The 12292-nt window shown below is 37.6% G+C and overlaps 1 long non-coding RNA gene across 1 annotated transcript; it reads left to right on the top strand.

The window, feature by feature from the left end:
- Positions 1-322: 322 nt before the first annotated feature.
- On the top strand, positions 323-6344 carry LOC121016503 (uncharacterized). The gene is made up of 3 exons (XR_005784428.1): positions 323-523; positions 1717-1722; positions 6333-6344. It is a non-coding gene; the product is annotated as an uncharacterized LOC121016503 (long non-coding RNA).
- Positions 6345-12292: the final 5948 nt, after the last annotated feature.

Genomic DNA, 12292 nt, shown 5'->3' with positions numbered 1-12292 from the left:
TTGCCCAAGTTGTTAATTTTAACCATTCTGACAGGCGTGAGGTAGTATCTCATTGTGGTTTTGATTTTTATTCCCTGATGATGTGTGACATTCAGCATCCTTTCATATCTTTCTTTGCTATCTGGATGTATTCTTTGGAAAAATATCCATTCATGTCTTCTGCCCATTTCTTCACTGAATTATTTGTTTTTGTGTGGGGGGGGGGTGTTGAGTTTGATAATCTCCTTATAGATTTTTGGATACTAACCCTTTATCAGATATGTCATTTGCAAATATCTTCTGTCATTCTGTCAGTTACCTTTTAGTTTTGTTAATTGTTTCCTTCACAGTGCAAAAGCTTTTATCTTGATGAAGTCCCAATAGTTTATTTGTGCTTTTGTTTCCCTTGCCTCCAGAGACATATCAAGTAAGACATTGCTGCCACTGAAGTCAAAGAGGTAGTTGCCTGCTTTCTCCTCGAGGATTTTGATGGCTTCCTGTCTTACATTTAGGTCTTTCACCATTTGAGCTTATATTTGTGTATGTTGTAAGAAAGTGGTCCAGGATCATTCTTTTGCATGTCGCTGGATACTTTAGTAGGATGTTCTTTAACCTCCATGTATTTGTGGAGGTTCAACATATTTCTTGTGGTTGACTTCAACTTTTAAAGTGTTGTGGTCTGAAAATATGCATGGTATGGTCACAATCTTTTTGTGTGCTTGTTGAGGTCTGGTTTATGACCCAGAATGTGATCTATTCTGGAGAATGTTCCATGTGCACTCGAAAAGAATGTCCACATGGAATTCTACTGCTTTAGGACGAAATGTTCTGAATATATTTGTTAAGTCCATGTGGTCTATGGTGTCCTTCAAAGCCATTGTTTTCTTGTTGATTTTCTGCTTAGATGATCTTTCCATTGCTATAAGTGGGATGTTAAAGCCCCCTACTATTATTGTATTATTATCAGTGACTTTCTTTATGTTTGTTATTAATTGATTTATGTTTTTTGGTGCTTTCAAGTTAGATACATAAGTATTTATAATTGTTAGATCTTCTTGATGGGTAGACCCCTTAATTATGATACAGTGCCCTTTTCATCTCTTTTTACAGTCTTTGGTTTAAAATCTAGTTTGTCTGATATAAGTATGGCTACTCTGGCTTTCTTTTGATGTCCATTAGCATGATAGATACTTCTACATCTCCTTACTTTCAATCTCTCCATATCTTTAGGTCTAAAATGAGTTTCCTGTATGCAGCATATAAATGGATCTTATTTTTTTTTATCTATTTTGATAACATATCTTTTGATTGGAGGATTTAGTCTATTTACAATCAGGGTGATTATTGAAAGATATAAGTTTAATACCATTATGTTATCTGTAAAGTTGGTGTTTCTGGTGATGTTCTCTGTTCCTTTCCAGTCTTTGTGACTTTTGGTCTTTTCTCCCCCCATGCAAAGAGTCCCCCTTAGTATTTCTCATAGACCTGATTTAGTTGTCATGAATTTCTTTAGTTTTTTGTTTTTGTTTTTGCTCCTTCTATTCTGAACAACAGCCTTGCTGGATAAAATCACCTTGGCTCCATATATTCCCACTCAGCACATTGAATATATCCTGCCACTCTCTTCTAGCCTGCCAAGTTTCTATGGACAGATCTGCTGCAAACCTGATCTGTCTTCCCTTGTAGGTTAAGGACTTTTTCTCTCTTTCAGCTTTCAGAATTCTTTCCTTATCTGAGTATTTTGTGAATTTGTGAATTCTTTCCTTGTCTGAGTATTTTGTGATTTGATATGCCTTGGAGATGGTTGGATTTGTTGAGTGGGAGTTATCTGTGCTTCTTGGGTTTTGATGTCTGTCCTTCCCCAGATTAACAAAGTTTTCAGCTATAATTTTTTGAATAAGCCTTCTGCCCCTCTTTCTCTCTCTTTATCTTCTCGGATTCCTATGATACAAATGTTTTTCCATTTCAATAAGTGGATGAGATCCCCAACCTACTTTCACGATCCATTACCTTTGTTTCCCTCTTCAGCCTCATTATTTTCCATTATCTTAAGTCTTTTTTTATGTTTTTAAATGTTTATTTATTTTTGAGAGAAACAGAGCACAAGTCGGGGAGGGGCAGAGAGAGAGGGAGACACAGAATCCAAAGCAGCTCCAGGCTCTGAGCTGTCAGCCCAGAGCCCAACACAGGGCTTGAACTCACAGACTGCAAGATCATGACCTGAGCTGAAGTCGGACACTTACTGACTGAGCCACCCAGGGACGCCTCCATTATTTATCTTTAAATCACTGATTCATCCATCCTTGCTGTTATGGCCTCCATTCAGGTTTGCATCTCAGTTACAGCATTTTTTATTTTGGCCTGATTAGATTTTAGCTCTTTTATCTCTGCAGTAAGGGATTCTCTAGTGTCTTCTATGCTTTTTTCAAGCCTATCTAGAATTTTTATAATTGTTTTAAATTCTAGTTCAGACATCTTACTTATATTTTTATTGATTAAATCCCTGGCTATCATTTCTTCCTGTTCTTTTTTGGGGTGAATTCCTCCATCTTGCCATTTTGGAGGAAAAATAATAATAATAATAATAATAATAAAATAAAAATTTTAGATCTCAGGTATGTTTTGGTATGCTTGTTAAGAGAAGCTCGAGAGAAAAAAGAAAAAAATTAAAAACATAATAAAATAAAATAAAGTTTTCCTTTTCTGGATCTAAGAAAAAACAAAAGCAACAACAGAAAGAAACAAAATAAAACAAACAAAAAACCCAAAGGAAGCTAGTTCCTGTTTTCCCTAGGGCTGAAGCTTTGTAGCACTCTATGATCAGTAGACTTAGTGAATGAAAGGGGTTTGTGCTGATCCTCTCGGGGAAGAACCTGCTGCTCTGATTCTCCAGTGGATATGCCCTAATGGAGATGTGCCTATAGGGCGCAGCAGTGTGGGGCTCGGTGTAATGGCTCCTCCATTCTCCACTTGGTGGCACTGTTTAGCTCACTGAGGTGATTTTTGCTGGTGGGTTAGGGATGAAAGTGGTTTTGCCCCACTCTCTAATCTCCAGAACAAAAAGTTTGCACCCTCACAGATGCACAAAACAATCACCCCTCCTGTGACCCAACTACTATCAGATCCCCACTTTCACCCTGTACTTGACCAAATTGTTCACCTGACTAGGCAGCACTACCCTCCTAGGTTTTATCCCAGGTATGGTTATGTTTCAAAATCCCATACTTCAGAGATTCCTGCGGCTTGGACCCACACTGAGGGGCTGCTGAACTGTGGCTAGTGCCAGATTGTCCCAGAAAACAGTTGAGTGACCATGCAAAGACTCGGGGTTTATGGTAAATTGCAACCTGGTGTGAGGGTTTACTGCCCTCAGCTGGCATCTTTGTTCCTATACCAGTGAATGGGGCAGCTCTATGGTGCCTGCTGGGTCCTTTACCCATGGAGAGGCCCTATCGCCTCTAGAAAATACATTTCTCCCCATGTGACTCAGGGAATCCTCACACTGAGCTGCCCTTTTCTGGGACCCTGTCCTGCTTCCTCACCAGAGCACTGCCAGATGCTGATCTCAAAAAATTCAGACTCTGTCCTCTGTTTATTAAAAAAAAAAAAACGGACAATATTGAAACCCTTTCCTTTTTCTCTGTAAATGGTTTTGGGGAAAAGTTTTCTTGGGCAATCCTTTGCACATGTTTTCATTTTTCCCCCACTCTTTCTCTCTCTTTCTCTCTAGCTCATCTCTCTGAAGTCAGGCTCCCTCCTCACTGAAGCACCTACAGCTCTTTTCTCCCACAGATCAATTCTCTACAGTTCCTAACTTCCATGGGTCATTTTTTGTAGACGTGCATCTTTGTTCTCTACTTCGATTTTTTGGGTGTTCAGAATGATTTGATATTTACCCAGCTGTTTAGGGGAGGAAGTAAGCTTAGGGTTGTCCTACTCCTCCACCATCTTAACCCCTCTCTCTGTTTATTGTTTGAATTATGGTGATAGTTTCTAATATATCTATATATTTGTATCTCAATTTATATTGTATGCTTTAAATTTGTACAGTTTATTATATGTCAATTATGCCTCAATAAAGCTCTTTTTAAGAATATTTTTAAAAAGAGAAGGTGACAAAGGGTGATAATGAACAGCAAGGGGAAAAAAAGTCCCTAACATTCAAGGGAAGAAGATCAGGTTTGCAACAGACCTATCCATAGAAACTTGGCAGGCCAGAAAGGAGTGGCAGGATATATTCAGTGTGTTGAATCAGAAAATCATGCAGCCAAGAATTCTTTAACCAGAAAGGCTGTCATTCAAAATAGAAGAAGAGATAAAAATTCTTCCAGACAAACAAAAATTAAAGGACTTTGTGACCACTAAACCACCCCTGCAAGAAATTTTAAGGGGGACTCTCTGAGGGGAGAAAAGAGGGAAAAAAAAAATATATATATATATATATACATACATATATATACACATATATACCAAAAGCAACAAAGACTAGAAAGGACCAGAGAACACCACCAGAAACTCCAACTCTACAAGCATCATAATGGCAACAAATTCATATCTTTCAGTACTCACTTTAAACATCAATGGACTCAATGCTCCAATCAAAAGACATAGGTTAACATAATGGATTAGAAAGCAAGATCCATCTATATGCTGTTTACAAGACACCCACTTTAGACCTAAAGACACCTTCAGATTGAAAATAAGGGGATGGAGAACCATCTATATTGCTAATGGTCAACAAAAGAAAGCTGGAGTAGCCAGACTTATCATAAAATATAGACTTTAAAATAAAGACTGTATCAAGAGATGCAGAAGGGCATTTTATCATAATCAAGGGGTCTATCCACCAAGAAGACCTAACAATTGTAAACATTTATGTGCCAAATGTGGACGAACCCAAATACATAAATCAATGAATCACAAACAGAAAGAAACTCATCAATAGTAATACCATAATAGTAGGAGACTTCAACACCCCACTCACAACAATGGACAGATCATCTAATAAAAAAATCAACAAGAAAACAATGGCTTTGAATGACACACTGGACCAGACGGACTTAACAGATATATTCAGAACATTTCATCCTAAAGCAGCAGAATATACATTCCTCTCCAGTGCACATGGAACGTTCTCCAGAATCAACCATATACTGGGACACAAATCAGCCCTAAGTAAGTACAAAAAGATCAAGATCGTACCGTGCATATTTTCATACCACAACACTATGAAACTTGAAATCAACCACAAGAAAAAATTTGGAAAGGTAACAAATATTTGGAGACTGAGGAACATCCTACTAAAGAATGAATGGGTTAACCAAGAAGTTAAAGAGGAAATTAAAAAGTATATGGAAATCAATGAATATGATAACACCACAACCCAAAACCTCTGCGATGCAGCAAAGCCAGTCATAAGAGGAACGTATATAGCAATCCAAGCCTTCCTAAAGAACGAAGAAAGATCTCAGATACACAATGTAACCTTACGCCTTAACGAGCTGGAAAAAGAACAGCAAATAAAACCCAAAACCAGCAGAAGACAGGAAATAATAAAGATTAGAGCAGAAATTAATGCTATCAAAACCAAAAAGCAGTAGAACAGATCAGTGAAACAAGAAGCTGGTTTTTTGAAAGAATTAACAAAATTGATAAACCACTAGCCAGTTTGATCAAGAAGGAAAAAGAAAGGACCCAAATAACTAAAATCAAGAATGAAAGAGGAGAGATCACAACCAACACAACAGAAATAAAAACAATAATATGAGAATATTATGAGCAATTATATGCCAATAAAATGGGCAATCTGGAAGAAATGGACAAATTCCTAGAAACATATACACGACCAAAACTGAAACAGGAAGAAGCAGAATTTGAACAGACCCATAACCAGTAAGGAAATCGAATTTGAAATAAAAAATATTCCAAAAATCAGAGTCCAGGGCCAGATGGCTTTCCAGGGGAATTCTACCAAACATTTAAGGAAGAGTTAACACTTTCTCTTGAAGGTATTCCAAAAAATAGAAATGGAAGGAAAACTTCCAAACTCTTGCTATGAAGCCAGCATTACCTTGATTCCAAAACCAGACAGAGACCACACTAAAAGGGAAAACTATAGACCAATTGCCCTGACGAACATGGATGCAAAAATCCTCAACAAGATATTAGCCAACCGGCTCCAACAATACATTAAAAAAATTATTCACCATGACCAAGCGGGATTTATACCTGGGATGCAGGGCTGGTTCAATATCCACAAAACAATCAATGTGATTCATCACATCAACAAAAGAGAGGACAAGAACCATAAGATCCTCTCAATAGATGCAGAAAATTCATTTGACAAACCACAGCATCCTTTCTTGATAAAAACCCTCAAGAAAGTAGGGAAAGAAGGATTGCACCTCGAGATCATAAAAGCCATAAAAAACGACCCAACATTAATATCATCCTCAATGGGGAAAAACTGAGATTTCCCCCTAAGGTCAGGAACAAGACAGGGATGTCCACTCTCGCCACTGTTATTCAACATAGTATTGGAAGTCTTAGCTCCACAATCAGACAACACAAAGAAAGAAAAGGCATTCAAATCAGCCAGGAGGAGGTCAAACTTTCACTCTTCGCAGATGACATGATACTCTATATGGAAAACCCAAAAGACTCCACCAAAAAACTGCTAGAACTGATTCATGAATTCAGCAAAGTTGCAGGATATAAAATCAACGCACAGAAATCATTTGCATTCCTATACACCAACAATGAAGCAACAGAAAGAGAAATCAAGGAATCGATCCCATTTACAGTTGAACAAAAAACCATAAAATACTTAGGAATCAATCTAACCAAAGAGGTGAAAAATCTATACACTGAAAACTATAGAACGCTTATGAAATAAATTGAAGACACAAAAAAATGGAAAAAGATTCCATGCTCCTGGATAGGAAGAACAAATATTGTTAAAACGTCAATACTACCCAAAGCAATCTACATATTCAATCCCTATCAAAGTAACACCAGCATTCTTCACAGAGCTGGAAGAAATAATCCTAGAATTTGAATGGAACCAGAAAAGATCCCGAATAGCCAAAGCAATCTTGAAAAAGAAAACCCTTTTCTTTTTCTTGAAAAAAAAAAAAAAGGCATCACAATCCCAGACTTTAAGCTATACTCAAAGCTGTAATCATCAAGACAGTATGGTACTGGCACAAGAACAGACACTCAGATCAATAGAACAGAATAGAGAACCCAGAAATGGACCCACAAACGTATGGCCAACTAATCTTCGACAAAGCAGGAAAGAATATCCAATGGAATAAAGACAGTCTTTTCAGCAAGCGGTGCTGGGAAAACTGGACAGCAACATGCAGAACAATGAACCTGGGCCACTTTCTTACACCAGACACAAAAATAAACTCAAATGAATGAAAGCCCTAAATGTAAGACAGGAAGCCATCAAAATCCTCAAGGAGAAAGCAGGCAAAAACCTCTTTGATCTTGGCTGCAGCAACTTCTTACTCAACATGTCTCCAGAGGCAAGGGAATTAAAAGCAAAAATGAACTACTGGGACCTCATCAAAACAAAAAGCTTCTGCACAGCAAAGGAAACAATTAGCAAAACTAAAAGGCAACCGACAGAATGGGAGAAGATATTTGCAAACGACATATCAGATAAAGGGTTAGTATCCAAAATCTATAAAGAACTTATCAAACTCAACACCCCCAAAAACAAATAATCCAGTGACGAAATGAGCAAAAGACATGAATAGACACTTCTCCCAAGAAGACATCCAGATGGCCAACTGACACATGAAAAAATGCTCAACGTCACTCATCATCAGGGAAATACAAATCAAAACCACAATGAGATACCACCTCACACCTGTCAGAATGGCTAACGTTAACAACTCAGGCAACGACAGATGTTGGCAAGGATGCGGAGAAAGAGGATCTCTTTTGCATTGTTGGTGGGAATGCAAGCTGATGCAGCCCCTGTGGAAAACAGTATGGAGGTTCCTCAAAAAACAAAATAGTACTACCCTATGACCCAGCAATTGCACTACTAGTCATTTGTCCACGGGATACAGTTATATTTTTTCGAAGGGATACATGCACCCCCATGTTTATAGCAGCACTAGCAACAATAGCCAAAGTATGGAAAGAGCCCAAATGTCCATCGATGGATGAATGGATAAATAACATGTGGTATATGTGTATACACACACACACACACACACACACACACACACACACAATGGAATATTACTCAGTAATCGAAAAGAATGAAATCTTGCTATATGCAACTACATGGATGGAACTGGAACTGGATTTCACTTATGCTAAGTGAAATTAGTCAGAGAAAGACAAAAATCCTATGACTTCACCCATATGAGAGCTTTAAGAAACAAAACAGATGAACATAAGGGAAGGGAAACAAACATAATATGAAACAGGGAGGGGGACAAAACAGAAGAGACTCATAAATATGGAGAACAAAGTGAGGGTTATTGGAGGCGTTTGTGAGGGGGGATGGGCTAAATGGGTAAGGGGCATTAAGGAATCTACTCCTGAAATCATTGTTGCACTAGATGCTAACTAATTTGGATGTAAATTTAAAAAAATAAAAAATAAAATAAGTTAAAAAAATAAAAATAAAATAAACTGGTTTTGAAACATGGGTGCAATTTGCTCAAGCAGTAAAAGAGGTGAAAGGGTGCAGTTAAGAACACTTATAGCATTACATTTCTGGGGGAGAAAAACCCTGAATAAGTTAAAATTTTCTCTAATACTGCTGAAATCACACCATCTCCTTACTGCTGCTGTTGCAGCAGTTGGCTTGTAAATTCTATCAAAAAAAAAAGATCAAAGAGTACTCCGGAGATACCTAGAATAGACAGTTACAAACAGAAAATGTAAAATATATGATATTTATATTATTTTTCTTTAAAATCTTTTTTGCTTTTGATGTATCTTGTCATCAATAATGTATAATATTTCTAAATTCCTATGGAATTTGAAAATCCACTGCTAACATACATATTGTCAGAAGTTTGTAAGAATAAATTATTAAATACAAAAATACCATTTTCTTTAGGAAAAATACCTACTCCAAAATTAGGTATTGTAAATTCAATTAACAGCATCCACAACATAACTCTCATGGAAACTTCCAATTCTTTATTTGCACATTTTTTAAACTTATTTTTTTTAATTTTTTAATGTTTATTAATTTTTGAGAGAGACATAGACAGAGACAGAGTATGAGTGGGGAAGGGGCAGAAAGAGAGGCAGACACAGAATCCAAAGCAGTCTCCAGGCTCTGAGCTGTCAGCACAGAGCCAGACGCGGGAGATGAACCCACAAACCATGAGATCATGACCTGAGTTGAAGTCAGACGCTTAACCGACTGAGACACCCAGGCGCCCTTTACCTGCACATTTTTAATACTATCATTTTTCCTTTCCAACCACCACCTAAAACACACACACTTCACCATTGCCACAATCTATATAAACATGATGCAGTTCTTTACGGTACCCTCCATAAAAGATATAGATACTTTATAATCAACACATGTACTAAATAAATGCTGGAGTATAAGAGGTAGTCCTGATTCATATTTTGCATCTTTACACCAACTTGGCAGCAATCTCTTGACCTTGGTATATATTATGAATATATCATTTTTTTAATGGAAGATAACTTTAATTGGCTTCTTAATGTACCACATAAAGGCCACACTCTTAGCCCTGCCATTCTCAGTCTACTTTTAGTCCCCATTCACTTCTTCAGCCTTCTCTGCCTACTTCCCAATAAGATCTAATATTAAAATGAAGACAGAAATAAACACATAGGAGAGAAAAAAATTATAACTCACCCTCTCCATTATTAGCTGGGAATATCTTAAGGTCAAATAGGTATGAAGGTCCAGCCCTTTGTTTTCATTTCCAGGTGGTTAGATCAGGGATTGATTCTCTGTTAAAGTAACATGTCCTCAACCTTAAGCTTGTTAATTTGAGTGCCTTGGGAATGGGTATTATAAATGGAAAAATATGAATATCTGTTTCTCGGATCTGACATAAAAATGTAATCAATTTAGGCTTTTTATTTTTGGCATGAGGCACTGATGACTCCATTACATTAAAAACTCAGATACGACGATCCTTGGGCAATATAATATGAAAATTTTTCTTTTAGAATGGGGTAGCTATCATGAGGGAACAAACAAGGTCTGGCTTGGAATATCTTTTCAAAAATTTTTCTTTTAGAATCACAATCATGATGCACAAATAAACTTTTCTAACATTTTGCCAGCCAATGTTCTCTGACTTAACTACTAAAAAGGTGAGCATGGATCCTATAGGTTCTCATAGTAAGCTACTAGAAATCATTGTTGTATGAATGAATAAATGAAAATGTTTTAGCCATATTTCTTTTTTTAAATATGAAATTTATTGTCAAATTGGTTTCCATACAACACCCAGTGCTCATCCCAACAGGTGCCCTCCTCAATTCCCCTCACCTGCCCTCTCCTCCCTCCCACCCCCCATCAACCCTCAGTTTGTTCTCAGTTTTTAAGTCTCTTATGTTTTGGCTCCCTCCCTCTCGAACCTCTTTTTTTTTTTCTTCCCCTCCCCCATGGTCTTCTGTTAAGTTTCTCAGGATCCACAAAAGAGTGAAAACATATGGTATCTGTCTTTCTCTGTATGACATTTCACTTAGCATAACACTCTCCAGTTCCAACCACATTGCTACAAAAGGCCATAGTTTGTTCTTTCTCATTGCCACGTAGTATTCCATTGTGTATATAAACCACAATTTCCTTATCCATTCATCAGTTGAAGGACATTTAGGCTTTCCATTATTTGCTTTAGCCATATTTCTGAGCTTGTTTCAAGACTGATAATAACTTGCTCTGCTTCTAGCCCTGGAACTCCTTTTCACCACTATTACTATTCGTCAACATCATCCAAATCCACTGATGCTGAGCCTTTCCCAGTTCTGCAGCCCATTTGGCCTCTCCTGAATTCACTTACTTCCTTTTCCAGCCTGCACAGCACGATCAATGATCTCAACTATGTTTTCACCAATACAGTCACAGCTCCTTAATTCACTCTCCCTTCCATTTAACTTGCCTTACCAGTCCCTAACTCTGATTTCAACCTTTTAAATTTATATAGACTTTCTTTGCCTAAGATTTTGAACTACTAATGTTTTTAGCTGACAGTTTTTCTTTGTTAGCTTAAAGAGAAGAAAATATTAATAGAGTTGTTTTAATAAACATGTACTGTATGTGAACAGGATGAAAAGCACTCTACTAGACACTATATAGAATAAAAATCTAAGACACAGTCTCTTCAAGTCTCTTACTACCTAGCAGAGATCAGGCATAATAATATAAACTGCCATAGAAGGTAGACTTTAATGGTCATATTGGGAACAGCTAGTGAGAGATTCATTTCAAGTGAGGTTTTTGCTGCAGAGACCATAACATCTAAATCTCTGACTTACGACTACATAAACCCATAGACAGATGGTACCTCACAGGTTAGAAGAGCACATTTCTCTCAATCTTCGCATGAACAGAGCAGTTCTCCAAATGGCTACCTTCATTTCCACACTCTCCACATCAGTCAGACACCATCCAAAAGCCCGATATTTTATTTTCCAGCAGACTGTGGGGAAAACTGTACCTTTAAAGTGTTCCTGAAGACTGAGTCAGGATTAGCTACCATTTCCAGAAAATGACAAGGGTCCTGTTTCTTAAAAGTGATTCTGCTCTGGAAATGGAAACCTCGGGTTTCAGTACAAATTGTCATATGGAGGGGCGCCTGGGTGGCGCAGTCGGTTGAGCGTCCGACTTCAGCCAGGTCACGATCTCGCGGTCCGTGAGTTCGAGCCCCGCGTCAGGCTCTGGGCTGATGGCTCAGAGCCTGGAGCCTGTTTCCGATTCTGTGTCTCCCTCTCTCTCTGCCCCTCCCCCGTTCATGCTCTGTCTCTCTCTGTCCCAAAAATAAATAAACGTTGAAAAAAAAAATTTAAAAAAAAAAAAACAAAAAAAAACAACAAATTGTCATATGGAGAAGTGGAAGCAGGGAATTCATAAAATCCCCATACTTTAAAAGAATCAGAAGAAAATAAAAAAGAAAAAAAGACTTCACTGAGAAGCTTTGGAGAACTAGCTTCTAAATGAACTAACTTATAACAGGACTGGCTTATAACAGGTCAACACTCGTTCCTCCTGCAATGCTGCTAGGCATCAAGGGTTGTTGTTTTTTTTCTTCCAGATACTATTAAATTCTAAATCTATTTATTC

The sequence above is a fragment of the Herpailurus yagouaroundi genome, unplaced genomic scaffold, assembly GCF_014898765.1.
Source record: "Herpailurus yagouaroundi ecotype Mexico unplaced genomic scaffold, PumYag 28, whole genome shotgun sequence".
In the NCBI taxonomy this organism is placed as follows: Eukaryota; Metazoa; Chordata; class Mammalia; order Carnivora; family Felidae; genus Herpailurus; species Herpailurus yagouaroundi.
Note: the sequence above shows the minus strand (reverse complement) of the source record. Positions and strands in the feature narration are given on the sequence as shown.